Source organism: Ischnura elegans, chromosome 6, assembly GCF_921293095.1.
Source record: "Ischnura elegans chromosome 6, ioIscEleg1.1, whole genome shotgun sequence".
Lineage (NCBI taxonomy): Eukaryota > Metazoa > Arthropoda > Insecta > Odonata > Coenagrionidae > Ischnura > Ischnura elegans.
In genome coordinates this window covers 32,114,409-32,137,161 of record NC_060251.1, presented here as the reverse complement: position 1 = coordinate 32,137,161, position 22,753 = coordinate 32,114,409, and the positions used below count along the sequence as shown (strand labels likewise).

General features: G+C 37.0%; 1 long non-coding RNA gene across 1 annotated transcript in view; it reads left to right on the top strand.

Annotated features, from left to right (window-relative positions):
- Nucleotides 1–16,314: 16,314 nt before the first annotated feature.
- The window catches only part of LOC124160659, a 170,690-nt gene continuing 164,251 nt past the window's right edge, over nucleotides 16,315–22,753 (top strand). Inside the window, exon 1 of the long non-coding RNA XR_006865218.1 lies at nucleotides 16,315–16,385. This is a non-coding gene — a long non-coding RNA (uncharacterized LOC124160659). The remainder of the gene's footprint in view (nucleotides 16,386–22,753) is intronic.

Genomic DNA, 22,753 nt, shown 5'->3' with positions numbered 1-22,753 from the left:
ATTCAAGTTTTTCCCCTTAAAATTTCTTTCGACTAACCAGGATATTTTTCCGATTAAGAAAGACATGAGAGTTTCTCAGTTCATAGCATAGTCACTCAAAGAGTTGACGAGGGAAACTGCATGTCAAATATAGGGTTGTAATTGGATGTCTGAATAAGAGATCAAGTGATCACCCCTTAAATTCTATCAAAGGAGGCTTTACGATTATGACTTATCATTAGGATTGAACTTAATATATGGCAAAGGAGAGGGAGAATTGAAGCGGATGAAAATAAAAACACGGAATATAGATATACATTAGTATTCTCTGGGGAATAATGGAAACTTACATATCATAGATTTTCAAACGTTTTCCATGGATCATGTTAAAGTGAAAATGTGGTGTAGAATGCTGGTGGAGCTTTAGTGTACTACTTTCAGATCAATGTGCTTGTTTCAATATCATTTTCCGTCAAAAGATGGAATCAGGAGCTCACATCATGAGAAACCCTCCTGAATACTGCAGATGAAAATGCACATTCAGGACGAAGAAAGTGTCTTTTATCTGCAACCAAATTAAATGTTTTGTAAAAATTATTAATATAATGATGCCTTTGAAAATATCTGTCTTCATTCACAAAAAAATAACCTCACATTATATAAGGTATTCAAATATATATTAGATACGTTTAATTTCGTTTATTTGCTATTGGAACACGGTTAATTACCATGAGTACCACAATAATAATTTTTGCCCCGATTTTATAACCGTTTGCAAGTTGCAAAAATTACACCTACATTGATCGAACAATGCTCCAGCGGTAAGATTTGTCTTTGACAAAAAAATCCGATACTCTCATCCCTTTGAATACCTATTTTTAAGCTAGGCGGCTTGCGTTAAAAATCGATCCAGCTTCCAAGAGATGAGAGTATCCAAATTCACCTTTTTTGAGCCCAAAAAAGCGCGGACCGTTCTTTCGATTCCGAGCGATGAAAACTCTCAGCTGGCCCTTTTCAGGAGAATCCGTGTCGCGAAAGAACATTTTTTTCATCCCTCCAAAAATGACCTCCCTTTTCACTTCCACTCGCGGAGTACTTTTACTGCAGCGGCGGCGTCTCCAACTCTAACTGCAACGGGAGCATGCGCGCCATCCTCGGCGCATTCTCCTCGCCGGATTCTTCTCGCGTCGAGTTTCGAACGAAAATAGAGAAAAAAGAAACTTGTTCGAGATGAAAAAGTAATTTAGGCCGGGCGAGGCGGCACTGTTGGAGACTGTCGGCCGGGCCTTAGCCTTGCCACTCCGATTCCCTTGAATAACTGATTGCAGATGGAGGGGAGGGAAACGGACGGAAGGAACACGGGCGTCTGACGTGAGTGGGCCAAGGGCAAAGCAGACGCGGAGCAGAAAAGAGGAAGCTGGTGCGAAGTGACAACGTGGACGGGAAGTATAATTTTTTTCTCGCGTCAGAGCCAAAAGTTTGCTGCGAGGATATACCTAAAGATCAAGATAGTTTAATAAATCCTCATCCATGGCAAACTTAAACTAGCATGTAAGTAAAATTGTACAATGGAATATTTCCATGGAGTTTTATTTTGACACTGCGCGTTTTGTTGCTAGAAACAACATTATCAAGAGTTATTGTAGTCATATGTTGTTTGCAGCAACGAAACCGGTAGTGACAAAATAAAACTCAGTGGAAATATTGCAATGCCCGATTTGACTTTTAATAAGAACTGCCGCTGCATCATTTCTAACATCACCAAAGTTAAACTAGCATAACTAGAATAATTGTGATCATGATAAGCCGAATATTCCTATAAAGATTGCTGTATTCTTAGCTACCGACGTGCTACCAGTTGTTCTTGCCCTAATAATGGCTATGAAGTATGTGACTTCACGTGGTTGCTAACCATTCGGAGTTTTTATCACCATCTCTACTCCATATTAACGTAAAATTGTAGCTGGAACACAAATTTTACTTTGTAAGGAAGCCAATAAAAGACGAATGGGGAGTTTTTATATTATAGGACTGTATATAAAATTCTCCGGTGATATTTAGGATTTCTACGCATCTCAAACATTTTCTGCGCTTATTCCGGTAATTTTACGTTTTGTTTTTACCATAAGATGTCTCCAAGTTTTAAAATCATATATTTCGGCTAAAATGAATTTTCTTTAAGCATCAAGGTGATATAAGGGTCGTATTTGCATAATAACTATGATAAATAATAGCCTTACTGTAATATGGACCGACTTCATATCCCATTAATGAAAGTGGAGAAGGCGGCCAAGCTTTGCGCTTCTCCCTTTTATTTCCACGAATAAATAACTGATTGTGAGCTCGAGAAAGATGGAAGGAACGGAGGAAACGAGGCGTCTGTCGTGAGTGGGCTGAGTAGAAAAAATGGAATGGGGGAAGCAGCGCGGAGCAAGTGACAACGGGGACACAAGTTATTATTTTCTCTCACGGCGGAGACGGGAACATGCTTTGTTGCGAGAATATGCACGCTGATAGAGACGTTCGAGTACAGCCCCAATCACAAAAGCTCAACTTACCGTAACGTGAATATTTATGAACCATGATAATGAGCCAAAAACTGTACCAATCACAACTTTGACCGTGTATCAAGAGAAATATTTATTGAGGTATATCCTATTTTATACCCGCTTGCTAACATCTACGCAATCTAATCATCTCCATTCTCATAAATTACTCTTTTATTTACCAGGAGATGGTCTTTTCCCGGCTTAAACTCCGTTTTTGCGAACAAAACTATTTTAAGAATATGATTTTAGAATTAAGTATATGGAGGGTGAAACATAACAATTGAAAAGTAACTACAATATAATGTAGGCAGCTTGCTGTAAAACCCCTCTTAAAAAAGGTAATAATGTCGGAGACCTTACCTCTTAAATTCCCATGAGTAACTAATATCAAGAGAGACAAATACTTCAAAAGTTTTATTTATGAAGATTTATTGCTTATATGACCGTAAATAGACTTTTATTTATTTATTAATGGGACCGCATTCAGGGAAAAGAAATACTTGCCATACATAATAGCTTAGCTCAGTTGATCTACGACACTTCCTGTTGTTGTTGGCAACGAAACGCTCGTCTCCTGTTTTTTTTTTTGGTAACGTATTTTAGTGAATGCCATCTAGAAAACAAATAATGGTCGACTGTCGTACCTTTTGGAATTTTTCGCTGTTTTTAATGAAATATATATTTATACATTTCCTCACTGTTTTATTATCCTCTGTGGTTTGAACAGTGCACCAGTGTCGACAATAATAGCTTAATTTTCAAGATGCTTCAAATCACCGAAGCCACCAGTATTCAATCAGTATACCCTAAATCAAAGGAAGGTGGGGATTAGGAAATAGGTTGTGGAGCGACTTTAGGCGAGTATTTGGAAGGTTGCCGGCACTCTTACAGAAAAGTGAGGTTTATCCATCGAAACCTCTTCATTTACTATCCCCTACTCGTGTGATCTATGACTTTACCTCATTTCCAACCTTTCAAAATTTCAAATTCATCACCTTAGTCACCTAAAAATGTGATATTTTGCGATAAAAGTATTTAAAAAATCATTACAAATTAAATGTTGTAAAAACATTGACTTACGATCAATATTTTTGAGTGTGTTTATGTTCCCGAAATCAAGCTTTAAATGTCTTATCTACATCTAGAAATGTATTTTGACTCTAAGTTGGTTTAAGATGTCAAAGTATATATCTTTAATTAATAATTATTATGCACTTCTTTAGTGAACTGTACATTAATTTCGTTCCAGACGTACGGCATTAGCACTATCGCTTGGATTCCCTTGAATAACTTTCTGATTTTAAGCGAGAGAAATATAAAAGGAACTCTGGAAAAGAGGCGTCCGACCTGAGTGGATGAGGAGAGGATAGAGCCGACAGGAAGAGGCGACGCGGAGCAGGTCACAATGTGGAATGGATATTATTTTTTCTCGCGCTGGAGATGGGAATATTTTAGCTGCAAGGACATGAATAGGGCAAGGGGCGTTTCACGTTGTGTCGCAATTTCACGGTCTCAAAAAAGGTCCAAAACTTGTTGAAAATAGCTATCTTTAACTTCTATCCAATACTAGGTGGCTTAAATTTGCTCCCGTTTCTGGTTAACTTGCTGCAAAATTTATCGATAACGTAGCTGCTGCATAATTTAGATATCTATTGCTCAAATTTTATCTTTACGATATTTGGGACCATTTTTTTATTATTTTGCTCCTTTTTGATAAAATATTGAAACGAAAATAAATGGTAAAAATAAATAGAGCAGTTCTAAAAGTGAAACCCCGTTAATTTAATTGGAAATTTTCATTTACATAGATTATTTTGGCTTGTAGAGCGCACGTTTTGAGTTTTCCACGTAGTTTAGCTACTAGCATCTTGACGCCTGCCTCCATGAGTTGGTAAAAAAAGACATCATAGGCAACTGAATTTTAACAGAGGAAATTATCTATTTTTCCACATTTACACTTATTTTTCTATTTTGATATCAATTTTATATTGCCACTATTTTTGAAAATTCTTTAATTGTCAATGTACCTAAAAATTTGTCAGCAGTGAGCATAGAAAGACACGGCGAATCAATACATAATACATTGCCCGATAGTTGACTTTTTGAGATAGATAGTAGTAGTTATCTGTTACATGTTTTTTAATTCGATTTTCACTATCGTAATCATAATTAATACACCGAGGTATTCCAATAATGGTGTGAACTCATGTTTATATCACTACCCCGCACCCATTCTATCAATTTACTGCTTTCTATTTTACACCTGATCCTTCAATATTTAATGCGAAGCTTTATTGGAAAAATTCCACTTACTCTCCTCAAAGGAGTTTTCTACAGCATGTGCTAAAAACAGCTCACGTGACAGATTCCATAGTTATTCTAATCGATTATCTGATATGTGGCTTCATAAAATTGAAAGCAATGCTAATTCTTTACAGGAACCCTGATGAGCTAAGAGGACGCTTTTGAGTCTTAATCCACTGAAAAAAGTTGCTCTTATTTCTATTTCTCTCCACCTTATGTAAATCTCTCACCATCATTCTCACCTTTTCTACAAATACTCCCATGCGATAATAATTCACTACTTGTTCGCAAAACTTTATATTTCGAATGCTTGGCAACTACCCATGTAATTTCACAAGCGTAGCCGACGTGAAAGGACGATAAATCCTGGGTTGGAATCTAACTGGATCGGAGGGACGATTAATCTTTATAATCTATTATCTACCCTCAGAGCTAACAAGGTACCCCCTTCTAAGAATGAATCACAGCCGCAGTTCTCAGAGAAATATGGACATTGGAGAAGATCAATTGATACACATCGTCTGATTTAGCGCGTACATCACAACAGAAAACGAAATATCAATCTGTTTATGGCTTGAATGTGGTGCAGGTAGCACATTAAAAGCCAAAAGGACTATTTATGATAATATTTAAACGGAATGGAAAGATTTTTTATTATTTGAATTAAGCAAACCACTCCAATGTTTAGGATAAAACTTACATTGATTTTATTTAATCAATCTAATGACAATTATCGATATTATAACGCTTGAAACTGTTCAGCATGACTCGTTTTTTTTTAAAGTTGTCGGTCGTTTGCCTTTTTTTCTTTGCTACTGCCTATAATATGTATGTACTTGTCCCAATTGCATTTTATTCCTATCCCATTGTTAAAATTTTCTACCTTGCACGCATTTCTCATGTTTTTATTTGTTACCGGTCCTTAGTTTATTTCCCGTTGTTTTGCTCCGGGAAAGGAAATTGTACGTTTATCAAGCTTAAGAGTATACATGAATCTCGCTTTAATAGTCACATTTTATAATTGTTCCTGATAGTAATATTTGCATAAAACCTGAGCCAATGTATTTAAATTTCTAGTCGTATGGACCATTCAGCAGTAATCTGTTTATCGAATATATTCCTAGTATGAGTAAATAACAAAACAAAAACCATTTGAAATACCTGAGAAATTTTAACAAAGGAGTACTCCGTATACTTGAAGATTTCAAGATTCATAGCATATGTTTCAAGCACTGCTGGAGTGAAGTGTCATCTTAATTTTTTTTACAAGAATTCTTGAATGAATACTAGATTTTTAATGGATATGTAAGATATTCAGTATATACTTGCATCTTTCTTGGTAGTATACTTGCATACATACATACATACATATTCAGTGTATACGTGCATCTTTCTTGGTTCATTATACTTGAACGGACAGAATTTCTCGTATTGTCACACTACACTATTTTTAAACGCGCCTACGTACCGTTGAATTTGTTAGCGATGCGCTTAATGCTCATTCCGCAATCCTGCAACTGAAGAATGCGGATTACAAGCTAAGAAAGCAAAGAGGAGAGATTGAGCAATTGTTTTGTTTTTGCAGCTGACCGGATTTCACCTTTCGTCTGGTTTTCGTATATTTCCTCCACCCCAATCACATCATCTCACCCCCTCCCTTGAAGCGTTTCATCCGCCCGACCGGAGTGGCTGCGGCCGCCTAGCCGCTTGCAAACATCCCATCACCCCGAGTAGTTATCCCCCGAAGCCTCGGCTCTTTCCAATGCCCTCTCGCCTTTTTAATTACCTAAAGTGTTTGGGTTCGACCAGCGTTCGCTTTTTGTCCCATTCGAGTCGAGAGAGAGTTTAATTAAGGAGCCCACCAACGTACAACAAGCGGAAGGAAATTGATTTCTTCTGTTTCTGACTTTTTACACATCCACCCCACCAAAAGATCTCACGAAATTCCTCTCATCTCCATTGCTTTCTATCATGCCGACACTAGTTTGTCAAGTTAGGAAGCCTATGTACATTTTGGCAATTAAAGTGACAAGTAATGTGCTCAATGAGAGAAATCGAGGTCTCAATGATCGCACTTACATGAAATAGGTTTTTCCCTCACCCATGCTCTTAATGAAGAAACAATCTGAACCAGTGACTCCGGATTGGTGTAGCAGTAGATAGTGGGAGAGAGTACTAACTATGCATGAAATGAAATCTGAAAGGCGTTTATATTAAAGATGTACCAATACAATTATTTCTCAAAAACAGGAAAAAATATGCATGATAATTGTATGCATTTATTGAACGTTAAATTAATTTAAAATTATCATCAAAATGAAAATCTATCCGTAGCCTTTTTCATTTTTCTAGCTGGATCATTACATTCTATAGTCTGATTACGTGAAACCAAGCATGCAATTGAAAAACCAACTTTTGTCATTACTGTGCCCATCATCCTTATGTACATTATTTTTATCAATTCAACCAATATTAGCTGTAAATTTACATCCACGGATGGCCTATTTCTTTTGCATTCGATGCCTAAATAACTGTTTTTACCCATGAACACGTGCTCAATGGAAGAGGAATTTGCTAAATGATATCTTTTTTTACTCATTCAGTGATGTGTCAGCACCTACCACATTGAAACAATTCTCTATGTTATGATAAACTTTTTAAACTGGATTGAAATTATTTTGTCAGTGGTGTTTGTACGCATTTTCATTTATTTTATTATCTAAAATACATTCTGTAATAACCTGTAGGCTAATTAGTGTTAATTTTCTTTTTGGTCGTTCTACTGATATTATGCTTCATTCATATTCACGCTACTGTCCTTGTGACATTCTTTTATCCACCTTTGGAAAATTTGGATGTAAATCGTTGAGAGCAATTAAATCCTAAAGCTTACTATTACCTTTTAATAGCTTCTTCACTTTTCAATTACCAGGAGCCCTGGAGAAAATAACGCTTTGGTTATATCTGCCCTAAAGTATCACTGGCTTAGCCAACTCACCCGCCTCATTCTAATAGAAAATGTTGCGCAAGGTACCACTTTGCCCACCTTCGAAGCGCATATATTTTCTCATTCACGTCCTTGGAAGGGATATGTACCTGTTCTCTATCCTCATACACTGCGATTCAATTTTCTTCTATGTTGGGCTTCATTCTCATTAACTCTTGAAATGCCAGGCTATATTCCTGGGATTTTGGCTGGCAGGAAATCGTTTTCTATTTTTAACTACTGCACCCAGTTATCTAGTAGATTTTTGGTCGCGCATTAACGGTATAATGAATTCTGGTAGCTTTGAAAATGAAAATTTCCATTGGATATTTGCGATGTGCATAATATGGCTTAATATTTATAGGTAGTATCTTTATTACAATATTGATTTGTTTGTAATGCAACTTCTGTAATAATTTCATTTTCATTATCATACTTTGAGATTATGATATCTGAAAATGTAAATTAAAAATAATATATCCATAATCATAATTCTATAATTATATTATTAAAGCTTAATTCTTAGTTGAATAGATTATGAGGTATGATGGCCTCACGAAAGAAGACCAAGGGATGGACCCAAATAAGTTACGTATGACAGATTATAAAGGATGTAAAAGAGAGGAAACACGTCGCTATGAAAAGGCTAGTGGATGGGAGAGAGGAATGGAGAGCTGCGTAAAACCAAACTTATGATTGTTGACCGACGATGAATAATTATCCCAGACTATGTTAAAATCAATTTTTAATACCTCAGAAAAGCGATCATGTTCTTGAACTATAGATTAATTACGCCATTCTAATATATTGAATAAAATAAAGATAAGGAAAATAAATGTTGAGCAATTAATATATGGGTCACATATTCTGCAATTCATATATCATATCACATTGAATCAAAATTGGATTAAAATGGGTTAATTACATGCCAATTGTTTGATAATTTAACAGTTACACTACTGGAAAGATATTATTTTATCTTATTCTATGGCTCTATGTTGTAATTAAGTATAGTTTAAAAAGCATCGAACTTAATATATTCAACGGAATAAAATCTATGAAAGGATTGCCCGTAAAATGCTAGACTCAGCTCAAGCACGATTCAATTTAGATCGCTTGCAGTTCGTCCTTTTACCATCAAAACCACTCATCTCCGAACGCCTCTGCGGCAGGAATCACGTCAACTATTGCGGCGTGGGTTTTATCTCCCAACAGAACCTCCCTCCGTATCTCCGCCAGATTCATGCGTCTTCACTTCCCATTTTTGCCGCTTTATGGCACTTAAAAGGCAGACATCGTCACCCGTCGCTTGCACCCTTTAGTCTTAAACGGGGATTGGGGGAGGTCTTTCTCCCCCACCTCCTCAGGCTGACACCTCTTCCCCACTCCTCCCTCAGCCGTCTCCACTTCGGATGAATTCTTCCTCATCTTTTTTTTTAATCTGCAGCGTCCGTTTTGATGGCGAGGAAAAAATCAGGGCCGCGTTTCACACACCGTGTCGTTTAGTAAGACCTTGGGCCGTATTCATAGGCACACTCAGAGTAAATATTAAATGAAGGATTTTCGATTCCTACGCACGCGACCACGAGTGGCATAGAAAAATCCGACATCACATTACGGATAGTATGGATCTGGTTGGCTGGTTTCGGCGAATACGTTTTTTATCCGTAGTTTATTTCAATTACAGCTTTTATTTCTTACTGATTCAAAATAAAATGTTTAATTCATCAAGAAGGATACTATTTGGTCATTCGGTCAATGTCTATTAGTTCACTTACCAGTATTTTATTAAAAAAGCTTACTGTTTCCCTTGATAACGCCCACGTTTGGATTGGCCCCAGCTTTATGTATGTGTGTTGCAACTCAGAGAGTTCTTGCTGATATCACTGTTATTTAACATTTATCTGTTTGGCCGTCAAAAATTAAATAACGAGCTCTGAAATCGCATAAGTGTGTACTAAGGATTGGAATATGGCTGATGATTTAAGATATTGATTAGTACCATTTTTTTAAGAATTTCAGTACCATATGCATAGTTAAAACAGATGAATCTCAGAAGATGTTCAGAGTTGAATAAGTAACCTGCCAAACTATTATTATACCCTTGAAGAGAAAAAATGCATAAGCTATCATCATTTTGTGTCTTGGTTAAAATTGATTTCAAAAGACTGTTATGAAATGAATACCGGGGTTCTAGGACAGTTATAAAGTATATAACACTAAACCAATGAAACATTTTCTTTGTTTCCCCATGCAGAAAGCTGTTTTATTATTAATGGCGACTTCTATGCATATTATAATTATTAATTAATAGAAAATATTCTATTTGTCGGTTAATATTCCTCCAGATTTAGAATTAGCCTTTTAAAGAAAACGTTTGTCTCTAGTTCGATATAACTATCGTGAATATTACCATTCAGGTTACAGACACTGGACCTCTATAGAATGGGCACTAGAAGACGAAGGCTAGTTGAAGAGCGAGATGAACGCTTGATGGATTTTATGCGCGCAACTACAATATATCTGTTCGGAAACTAGTTTTACGGAATTCTGCGAGAAGACTTTTACGAAATTATTTACATCTGAATCCTTGTCATTAACAATCGGCCTATAAACTAAGATTTGCGTTTTACCTTGGAAAAATGTAGCTCCATTACGATTTCCTTGCGTTTCATATGATGATTGATACTCAAATTGAATACCAGTTGTCAAATAAAAAGGTATTATAATTCCTCATTCAATGTCATAATCAGTCAATTATCGAAAGTTTATTTTAACCATTTATTTTCTTTTCCACTTCATCACGTTCGAATTTATTTATTTACTCAGGCTATAATGTGTAGAGGATCTTTTTCTACGGCTATATTTTCCCATTCCTCAACGCTCTTTTGGTTGAGCCACTTGATCGTCATCATTCCTCAGTTGATTCCTTCCAACTAAGATTGCTTCCAAAAATGACTTATTAGCTTTGTTATCAGGTAACTGCTCATAAATATGAAAAAAAAACAGCTCGATATGCATATTTTAACAGTCCACATCATCATTAGTCAACATTCCTAAGGTTGGCTTGACGCAGCTCTCCATTCCTCTCTCCTATCCGCATTTTCATAGCGACGTATTTCGTCTTTTATGAATCCTTTGTAACCTATTCTATGTAATTCATTCGGGGCCATCCCTTGCCCTTCTTCCATTCCACGTGTCCTTCTACAATTGTTTTCATCAAGCTATCATGTCTTATAGTAAGTGCAACAAAGCCTCCTGCTTATGGTTTTTAAAAGATTTCACTTTTCTCTCATTCTTCTTAGCACTTTCTCATGACTTTCTCGATCAATTCATTTTCTCTTGATCATTCTTCGAAACTGCCTCCATACTTATAAAATTTCATTCCCCTAGTGACAAAAAACGAATGTAATTATGAAACAAAACTCACTGCGATCTTCTCAAACTTTCCAATAGTTCCCAATAGTTTGAAGCAGATCGCTCAAGATAGGGATGCACCATGTCGGTATAGCAGTGAAATTTCTCGTTCATTAATTCTTCAAAGATGTTGTTCAATACCTTCTCTCGTTCAATTTTCTTAGTACAGTACGTGTGGAAGCTTGCTTCATATTTTTTTCTGGCAAATGGGCTTAATGGCAGGGAGAGCGATCATTTTTTACTGCCAGCATGGTTTAGAGGTGATAAAATGGGTTGACAGAGGAAAGTGCCTACGATAATCCTGATTTTTTTTCAAGAGAATGGTTTGAACCTGCGCGTTTTTATGCTGGCAGTTACCAAATTCCCAAAACTTAGCGGATTAGCGCTAAACTGTTTGCCGTATTAGCGCTGTTTGTCAGATATGCGAGATAGTATTTTTTAAATTTTCCCTTATGCTTTCATTGCTCTAGAGGCAATTTTAGCAAGCTTTCGGGAAGGGATGTATTAGTTTGGTGCATAGTGAGCAGATATTTATGTTGTAAGCAAAGTGGATTTTATGAGCAGGTCGGAACTATGAAATTGAATATTAAACTTCTGAACTGTAATTTTGGGCGCATGTACGCATAAACAAGACTTATTTCTCAGATATTTATCGACTTTTTTACAACTGCATGTTACTGCTGGTGTTATATTTAACCCTCATTTGTGAAACATTTTGCTACAGCGAGTACGTGGTGTTTGATTGAGCTTAAAAGCATTGAAATATGTCGGTGTATTTCTACGATAGCTTTAGCTATTTTTAGTTCAATTTCCTCTAATATTCTTAATGACCCAAGGGATAACGTTAAGAAATAAAAGAACAAAACTGAGATGCCTATATGCTCGATCATTGTTTGGGATGATACTCTTTATCTCTTTGTTTTTGAAGATGATATCACACGGGCAAAAGAATAAAGGCGGCTATTTTGTGGAAAAAGAAGGAGGAAAATGTGCGGCTGAAATATTTCCACCAGAGACCCCAGCGTCCGTTTCGCCTGTTTTTTTTTTATCCTTCGTTCCACTCTTATTTCTCTTCGGGCGGCTTTCCCTTGGTCGTTTCGCGACCCCTTCCCGTAATGCAATGAACGGCCATCTCCATACTTAAGTGGGCACATAAAAGCGCCGAAAGGCCTCCATTAATCTCCCCACCCAACCAACCCTCTTTTGCCGGGGGTGACGCGGTAGGAAATGCGTGCGCACGAGGGGTACCAACTGCCCCTCAATAAATGTCCTTCCTTTCGGGATCAAACAAACAGTAAAAAAAATTTTCTTGGGAAGCAGGTGCTCGCAAAAAATTTCGCTTTGATCTTAGACTCTTCCAGCAAATGACTTGAGGGAGACCTACATTTTTATTTATTCTTGCATTTTCCATTAATTTAGCAAATCGATAAAATTTATGTAAATTTTCAATACCAAGTTAAGTAAATTTTAGTACCGCCACAATTACACACCAACCTTTGATTCTGATTTAAAAGATTTTGATTCAGAAGACTGAGTTTTATTTTATTTGCATTCCAGCCATTCTTTTCAGTTGAATTACTTCTTCTTAATAACCGTTTGATAAAGCTTAATCTGCTAGCTGTAGGGAATCTATTTTCGTTCTCTGCTTCGCTTTGAAAGTATCAAAAGGTAAAGCCAGTTTCTTCTGGCTTATACTTAATTGGAATAAACATTCCAACTAGAACATTGGTGACACTTTAAAGACAATGTGAGCGTAATTCTAGCAATAATTTTAGCCAAACCCAACCTTGTTTAATTTCATGGGAAACGACTGCGATTGCTTACAAATGTAATAGAAGATTATATATTAATTTTTACGAGTATATCGTCATCAAATGTAAAAGCTACTATTACATTTTATATAAATAAATTTCCTTTGTTTACGGTTTTCCTCACACATTAGCCTTTGTATCAAATTTAGCATTTTATATAAATTTTCACGTAACTGCTTCCTACTTTGTTTTCGTAACTATCTCTTATTTATTCTATCTTTTTGTTAAGGAAATCGATGTCATCTAAATATTGACTCGCAAATTATTTTCCTAAGTGTTAAACATCTTTAAGACGGTAAAGAGGGTCTGAGAATGTAAGAAGGTAAGACGGTTCCCACAAGGGAGTGAGATTACGTGCGATGCGCAGGGAATTGAAAGGGAAAGGGCGCCTACCCCAGTAATGGAATGGAAATGGTAAGTTGGGGCCTAGGACTCACTATAAAACCTGCCTCTCTCGAAACAGAAGAAGGATAGTGGAGCGTCTAGTTCACGCCCTTGCTTCTCATTTATCGTCACTGTCCCCTCTTCCTAAGTTCTCAAATTCATTCGATTTCCCTTGCTGCTGAGCTTAAGGGGCACAATGTATATTAATGAGCGGCCTGAAGTTCTATTTCCATCGTCGCATGCCATACCGACAGCGGTCGAGCATATAACACCGCAACACTTTCAATCTACAGCTCGCCAGTAAAATGTCGATGTGTTTAGTTTTTTTAAATGATATCATGTTCAGTCTTTGTAATCAGATTCAGGTTTATGAAAATGATCGTAATCATTTACTTTTTTGCCTACGAGCGGATTGTTTAAAATATACTTGTAAACTGATGTGAGCTGACCATTACAAAATTGTACAGTAGCGGAAAACATTAACGCACAGCTCATTGGCGTCTGAAAGCAACCAGTTCAGGAACTGCTTGTCTTCCAAAATTTTGCCCTCGTTCTATGCTTCGCCCTGGAAGTATCAAAAGATAACGCCAGTTTCTCTTAGCTTATATTTGATTGAACATTCTCACTGGAACGTTACCGACATTTCCGAGAATTTAAAAGTTATTACTCCATTCTAGGTAAGTCGTGGGCGAAGCATACTTCGGAGAATATAGGGAAGATTACGAAGCTGGATCCTAAGCGCGTTCTCGTAATGCGACGGATATGATTATTTCCTCGGTATAAGGGGCATATAGCTTTTAACATAACCGGTTTTATGAGAGTATTACGAGATAAAACATTTTGGAGGACAAGTAGATCCTGAACTGGCCGCTTTCAGACGCCAATGAGCTGTGCATTAATGTTTTCCGCCACTATACCTTAATTAGCTATAGCTTCGTAATTTTCATCGGGTCATTTCTTTAAATTATCCTGATAACAGAATAAATTCAGTGAAAACCTGTGTTGCCTTTCTTCAAGTTTGGCTCTTATGCTAAGCGAATAGCTTTGGAAGTTAGAGTTTGGGTATTTCAATGAATGGTAGCTTTATTTTTATAGTCAGCAGAAGTTTTTGTAGTCTTTTGTATTTTCTAGATGTTTATTTTAATTTTTATTACTGTGGAGCCATTTATAAATTATTTATCAAAATAGCAAAGGAGGTGCGAGTACTCGAAAATTGGAGTCGAGCAGAATAGTTTCGGTTACAGTGCTGTGGAGGCCAGAAGGTTCAGAAATCTGCGGTATCATGAAACTCATGTAATTATGCATTTTTGACAGTCGATAAGTCTTTCTAATGCCTTGGACTGATAGTGTCAGCTTTGTTATAAGTAGCAGTCAACTACTACAGTAGTCGTCGACGAGAGCGCCGAATAAATTTTGTTCAGCCGACCGACCGTCTTCCGACCCGGCGGCGTAATCGGAGTGGACCGCTGCATCGATCATACCATCTTATGCGATACTTTTTTACCCTACCATACTTCCTTTAATCAAACAGCGAGAGAACACGTAAAATTGTTAAGATTCCTATGAAAAAATATACGACTTTTAGGTTTCAGCGGCTAATGCCGGTTTTTCCCGGTGTTTGACGTCAGAATTGGTGTCACCTTTTCAGTCTTTTCGAGTATAACGTACGTTCAATCTTATTCTTTTGTTACCTTTAGTTACCTTCTTGAACTTACAAGCAAGTTGCTATGGTTAATGAAACGAAGTAAGAACAAAAATTTAAAATGTTTTGGTCTACAAAGCTAAAGTTCTGTAGTTCGTTCGCTTTGTCCACTTAAATTCCATGAAGATTCAAGATACATAAAAACTTTAAATAAAAATTCTCAAGTTTCCCAAATGCTGCAAATTTGGGAGGATGTACTTGTCCAGCCACACAAATGTGTTGCGAAAGACAATTTTTTTGACAGTAACACTAAAATGAAGACGACAAAGCCTGCTGTCTTAGCATGTAGAACGATTGGCTTTTTTGCATGAGAATTCGAAAAGATAAAACGTTACATGATTCATTGACGTGTAAAATATTTTTTACAATTGAGCAAATGACTATACTTATGGCTCTTCTGAGCAGTTTGGATACATGTATTAATTAAATTGACAGCATATATTAGAGGTTAATTCATTTCCATTGTGCTTACGGAACTTGTAAACGCCAATGGCCTTCCTCATTATTTTTCCTTTTTACATCAAGCTAAGCATTCAGAATAGAAAATTTACAAGTGCATTGGAAAATAGAAAATATATTTCAGCATACATTATGAATAAAAACTTTTGGGCTATGTCGCCGCGTCAATTCTTGGGTGGCCCCGACGTTTCCCGACAGATGCTGGTCGCTTTTTCAAGGGATTATGAAGAGTTGGGAATTAGGAATCTTTTATACACGTATCTGTGTCAGGTTGTGGGGGGAGGAGAGCGGGAGGTTGAAGGAGTGGGTTGCCGATTGTTTTTTCTCACTACGGGTTGCAAAGTACGGCTAATTTTAATGTCGATGCCACCTGACATAGATACATATATAAAAGATTCTAAATTCTCAACTCTTCAGAATCCCTTGAAAACGCGACCAGCATCGGTCGGGAAACGTTGGTGTCACCCAAGAATTGACGCGGTGACATAGCCCAAAAGTTTAATTCATAATGACGAGCACCCGCGAAAGTTTTAACGAAGAATTTCAGCATACATTGTTGTATTGCCTGCTTCAGGAATTGTCATACTCGATCCGACTTGACACTCGCGAGCAGTTTTCAACTCGACTCGAGATCAAAAAGTACTTGTCTCATATCCGTAAAGATAACCATTATTTTGAATATTTATTATACTTCCAGTTAATTTTGTTTGTCTTCATTTCCAGGAAATCTTCCAGGCTCATTATCATTATGCTGAGACTTCAGGATGGAAATGCTCCAATGGAATGACGGAAATGTAAGTATAGTGAACAAATATAAGTATAGTGAAATGTATGATAATGAGGCATAAAGTAATTGCTTCATTGGCATCAAATAAAATACAAGGAAGCTATCGTGTCTCGATATCTCTCTCGTGTGAATTTAGCCATTTTTAATCTTTGGTCAAAAAGACGTAGCGGATAATAGTAGTGTCAGTACAGGTGTCCTGGGTGGAGGAAACTATAAGGAACTCAGTGGTACTCGTACCCAAACGTCTATCTGCTTTGTAGGCAAAGACACAACGTTACCTTTCTCGCAGGCATATTTTCTCTAATATTTTGCGAGTAGGCCAACTTTTCTTCGTTCACAATTTTTTAAATCTGTAACAAATTGCATGTATTTTTTTTGCGTCTAAGGGGGTGATCTTCCACTCCATAAGTTTCGTGCGAACTGTATCGTGGGTTAATTCATCAAGTTATGTCACTTTTTGGTGCGACCAAGAATTCTCCAGGTACCATACAAAATAAATATTTACTTTACATAAATTATTTAGAATCTATTCCCTTAGTATCGCTAAGCATTTATATTTGGAGAATGCCAGAATTTCAATGGGAAATAATGGCAATTAGCACAGGTAAAGTTTCTTTCATTGCAAACGCAATTCACTTAAAATTTCCAGCACTGTCGCATAGTAGCGGACCTCTCTACACTGTATCCTTGCTTGATTGTGCCTTGGAGGCACCGGGGTACATACGGTTGCATAAATTCGACGCTCACAGTAATGCTTGTTGAGTACCTACTAGGATACTGGAGCAAACCGTGAAACTACAGTGCACGCATGATACTGAATTTACATAATTATTTTAATTGTGATAATACCAAAAGAAAGGTAAAGTAAAACACGAGTGGAAAGAAAACATAAGTATGTTGAAATAGGCATTGATGGCTTTGCATTTTCAGCTCTTACGTGTGATCATGAGTCATTATCTAGCCAAGATGTTGGTATGTACTAAGTTGCAAACGAATAGCCTTGTAATAAAATACACAAGTTGAAGGAGCGGTATATATATATAAGTCAATGAGAGAATTCATTAGTCAGGTGTACATTGAACGTTCTAACGTGGACTGCCTCTCATCTATTAGCTTAAAATACTGAGAAAATTGTAAATTTACCCGAATTTTTAGTATGTCAGTGAACTAAAATGTGTCAAATGACTCAGTAATAATGAGGGTTTGTCTTTCCTTTGATTCGGCCTTCAAGGATCTCTTTGGTAATTATGAATAAATAATTTTCTTATCTAATGCAATCTCCGGGTTCAATCACTATGAGTAGGAAATTAAAGTAAAGTAGGAAAAAAGTACTCTACATAGATATCATTTGATAAAACTTTGACTTATAAGTTTGAAATCTTACTCAGAAAATGATGCGCCATTATTTATTTTAGAACAATTTTATCAAGCGTTTAGATTACATTACTGTATTAACTACGTATATTATGAATAAGATTATAGAATTTTCTCTCTGTCTCGTATATGTTGCTCCTTCAACTAGCGGATATTTTATAAGGTATTTTTTTGCAACAGAGAATAGATATATTTGCAAGATAAAGGCTCATGATCGCTCACCGGAGAAATGTGATTGTAATGTGGTAGATATTTTTTAATTCCACTATATGCATCACATTCTTCAAAAATTAGCATTTCTTAGCTGTAATAATGACAAATAGATTTCTTAAGTACTTTGGGAAGGCTGCAGCACAGGACATGCTTTTACGATGACACCTCTGTTAAATTTGTCACACGCGTGAATCGGAGAATAGAAGTAATGAGACGCTCTGATCCGTTAAGAATTTGGAAGCCTCACCAAACGAACCATCGGTTGGATACAACTTCTCCATTCAACCCTTTTTCTTATGCGTCACTTCGGCGATAACATGCATTTCGGGTCGGTAGATCTCGACCTGGTTCGCGCTCCAGCCCGAGGAAGTTCAAACGACCATTCCCTCCTCTCCTTTTATCTTACCGTAACCTCAGCCTCGTGGTGACTTTCTGAGTACCCTTGTGGTATGAACAATGTATTGGAAGAGGAAGCAAGGTGGAACGGATGAGGGGGAAAGAGGAGAGGCAAAGAGCCCTGCGTTGAGTGAAGAGTTGAATAAAAGTAGTCCCTTCGTCGACGGACTGTTCGGCAAAAGTCACGAGACCGCGGAGTCTATGGAACTCGGGAAACATTGGAAGTTCATCACTCTAGGGGAAAGTTTGGTGAAAGGCCGTTTGGAAATTTCATAAAAGTTCCTGTGAATTCGAATTTTTTTTTTCATTTTCTCCGTGCATTACAGAATGTTCATTTGACAGTTAGTATGAAAAGAATTAATTCACAGCAAACTTTGAAATATTTTATAATATTTCCTGGAGTTTAGGTCAATGTAAAACAAGTTATAGCCAACGCTTCGATTTATTTTAAATCATCATCAGGGCTATGAAAGGAAAAATATGAACATTATAAAATACAAATATAACAACGATATACAATATTTTTACATGTAAAACTATTTGTTTTACATTAATCTGAACTCCAGGAAATATTATAAAATTTATTAAACAAGGTCAAGATAAGAAGAGGGAAAAAATAAACTTTGGAATAAAATTGCTGTTTATAATTGTATTAAAACTATGTTGCATTAGTTTTAGGTTGTTAAGCAAGCTCTATTATGCGTTTGCATTCAAGTCAAAGAAATTGGAAGTGCAAAAATAATAATTCTATCCTAGTATTTCATCTCAAAGGTGGTTAGGAAAGTGCATAAAATTTCCTCTGATTTCGAAATTTCATCTGACAGTTAGTATGAAAAAATCAATTTACTGTAAACTTTCGCGACCGTTACAGGGCGCATCATCAGGCGATGAATGAAAATACGGAATAGGTTTTCAATTAATAAACTCGTCCACCTCCCCCATCCACCGGAGTAGTGGGGGAGGAGGGCGGCGCTGACGTCAGCAGAACTCTCAGCCCTGTCCTTGAGCGGCGAGTGGACTCTTCTTCGTCTATAGCGAATAACCTTGTTGGTAACATATTCGCCGGTTTCTCTTTCGGACGATAGTTTTCCAGGTCTGACTAAGTTTAACGCCGTCAACTCTGTTAAAATTCTGGGAGCATTTCTCAATATCAATAGCCTCCCGAATTAGTCGTCGATGATAAAATTTCTCTTTGGCTAACACCTGCGTCTCGTTGATTAAAATTCGATGCCCATCTTCCAAGTAAGCATGCTCCGCTAAAGCCTACTTCTTGGTGTCACGATGTAATATCGTCCGTTTATGTTTCTTAATGCGGGAAGCCACGGAGCGCTCTGTCTGCCCAACGTAGGATTTCCCACATGAGCACGGGATTCTATAAACGCCTTCCACGTTGAGGGGATGGAGTCGGTCCTTAGCGGATGGAAACAAGTCGCTCATCTTCTTTAGCGCTCTGTGCCGCGTCACGATGCCTGCTTTCCTCAGCACACGAGAAATTCTCTCCGACATTCCCGCGACGTATGGGATGGTCGCATAGGCACTGGCTTGGTTTCCTCCCTTCTCTCCGCGCAGTCTTGTGCTGGGCGTTTATTCGGAATTCTTTCGTGGCGATGGATAAAGGCTTCCGAATATCCATTTTGTCTGAAGGTATCTTTCACGCGATCCTCTTCTTTCTTCAGAGCGCAATCGTCAGAAACCACTCTGGCCCTATGAAGGAGCGTTTTCATGACCGATGCTTTCTGTTGCGGATGATGGTGGGATTGCGCGTGGAGGTAACGGTCCGTGTGCGTTGCTTTCCTGTAGACAGCGTGTCTCAGGGATCCGTTCATGCCTCTCTGCACCAGTACGTCTACAAAAGGCAGTTCTCCATTCATCTCTATCTCCATGGTGAATTGGATGGATGGGTGGATGCTGTTGAGATGACCGGCGAATTCTTTCAGCGCCTCTTATCAATGTGGCCATATTACGAAAGTATCGTCGACATATCTAATCCAACAAGATGGTCGAAGCTTACTCGAGGCCAAGGCGTCTTCTTCAAAATGCTCCATGTATAAGTTGGCAACAACGGGCGAGAGGGGGCTTCCCATAGCTGCTCCATCCTTTTGTTTGTAAAATTCTCCGTCCCACAGAAAGTAGTTGCTCCTCAGACAGAAATCAGCTAGTTTCGGAAAATCCGTCGGAAGCCCGAATTTGGTGAGCCTTTTTATGATGTCTATGGACTCCTTTATGGGAACCTTTGTGAAAAGTGAAACTACGTCGAAACTCGTCAGTTTAACGGTCGCGAAAGCTTGCACGACAAAGCGCAACACGCAGCTGCACCCGGAAGCCGTTAGCAACAATGCCTCTCGCTGCGAAAACCTACGTTCAAATTTACTTTGAAATAAAGTTGTTGTTTATAATTGCATTAGTTTTAGGATTTTAAGTTAGCTCTATTATATGTTTGCATTTAAGTCAAGCAAATTGGAAGCGCACAAGCAATTCTATCCTAGTATTTCATCTCAAAGGAGGTTAGGAAAGTGCATAAAATTTCCTGTGCATTCGAAATTTCATCTGACAGCTTGTATGAAAAAATCAATTTACTGTAAAATTGGAAATAAAATTGCTGTTTATAATTGTATTAAAACTATGTTGCATTAGCTTTAGGATTTTAAGTAAGCTCTATTAGGCATTTGCATTTAAATCAAACAATTTGGAAGTGCAACAGCAATTTTATCATAGTATTTCATCTCAAAGGTGGTTAGGAAAGTGCATAAAAGTTCCTGGGAATGCGAAAATAATTTTGTAAATGCTCTCTTTACATTACGGAATGTTCCTCTAACAGCCAGTATAAAAAATACAATTCACAGGAAACTTAATTAGGATATTTTTTTATTGTAATTGAGTGAGTAAGAAGTCAAAGGGTACAAGTGATTTTTTTCTCAACAGAGTTTGGTAAAGTTAATTGTTAGAAGCAATACACAAAAACCTGGTTGCCAAGGGAAATGAGTGAGTCTCTGTTCTGTACTGACATCGAATAGAAAATCAAACGCCTTACTAAGTATCTAATTAATCTCGTTTGTTTTCTATACCTAATTTCTCTACCTAACTCTGTATAGAAAAGAGAAATCACTTGTACCCCTTGGCTTCCAACCCACTCAATTGTCTTATTTTCTGTTGAGGTATATTAATTAGCTAAAGGTTGCATTTTAAGTAATAATAATCTTCTTAGTAATTGTGACAAATATCATATTATGTTTACCTTAACTTGCAAGGCTTCTGCAATATCAGTTTTAAATACACTATTACTTCACCGCAGTAATATTTTATTTCAGCAACTGCATTTTTCATACATTCGATTTAATCAACAGTTTTTGTCTTTTAATTTTTTATGATAGCCTCAGAAGTCGCTTGTTTTGATTGCGGCGTGTTATAAATTGAAATACTTCTTTATTCTGATCGGCCTTCACTATTCATTAATCACTCTTTATCTCTTTATTATCTAGAAAACTCCAAGAAATAGGAACAATTTTAATAGTCGAAATATGTGTCACCCATGAACGATATATTTTTTTGGTAGAATTGGTATTTGTTTTGGTATATTTAAAATCCCCAGCACCAGGTCCTTGGATACAATTATCAGCATGTATGCTCAGGGGCATACAATTTTCTATGAACGAAAATATTATATGTATTCTTATAGAATAATTACTAAAAAATGATAACTCAAAAATTTATTCATTTTTAAATTAAGTAAAGCGAATGAATTTGTGCCTTGTTGTGAAAAACTGCATTTATAATTAAATTCTAGAGAGACGGCAATTGATTGTAAATAAAAGTGGAATGAGGAGCATTCAAGGTCTTCCTTATAGACAATAGCATCACTACAAAGCAAAATTTTAATATGAATCTTTGCTAGAAATAAGGGCGGCGAATATTGCCTTTCTTAGCGCTTCTCGTTTTAATTAAGTTTGTAGCCGTCGCTCTAAAGGGTTTGTAGCCGTCGCTTCTATGATATTGTGAGCTGTATTATTAACGTCAGATTTTTAATCCATTCGGCTCTAGCCTCGGGCCATAATTATGAGAGGATGGGAGGCCATGTACTTTTAAGAGCATCTCTTGAGACCGTTCAATCACTCAAAAAGGCTTGAGATGGCAGTCATCGTCAAATATTCGTGTCTCTTTCATATGCTTCTGCAAAAAATTTTAAACTCATCGAAAAAAAACTGACATAGACATGTGCAAGGAAATTAAGTCTTTCATAATTGGCATTAGTTGAAGTTTTTGCTAGCCTCCCAAATCCACTCGAGTGCTTAGCTTGTTTAATTGTAGCCGTATGACATTGTATAGGTAAGATTGGTATTAATAATAAAAACCTGAACTGAAATTATTTCCATTTTAGTTCTGTTCATAAGTTAA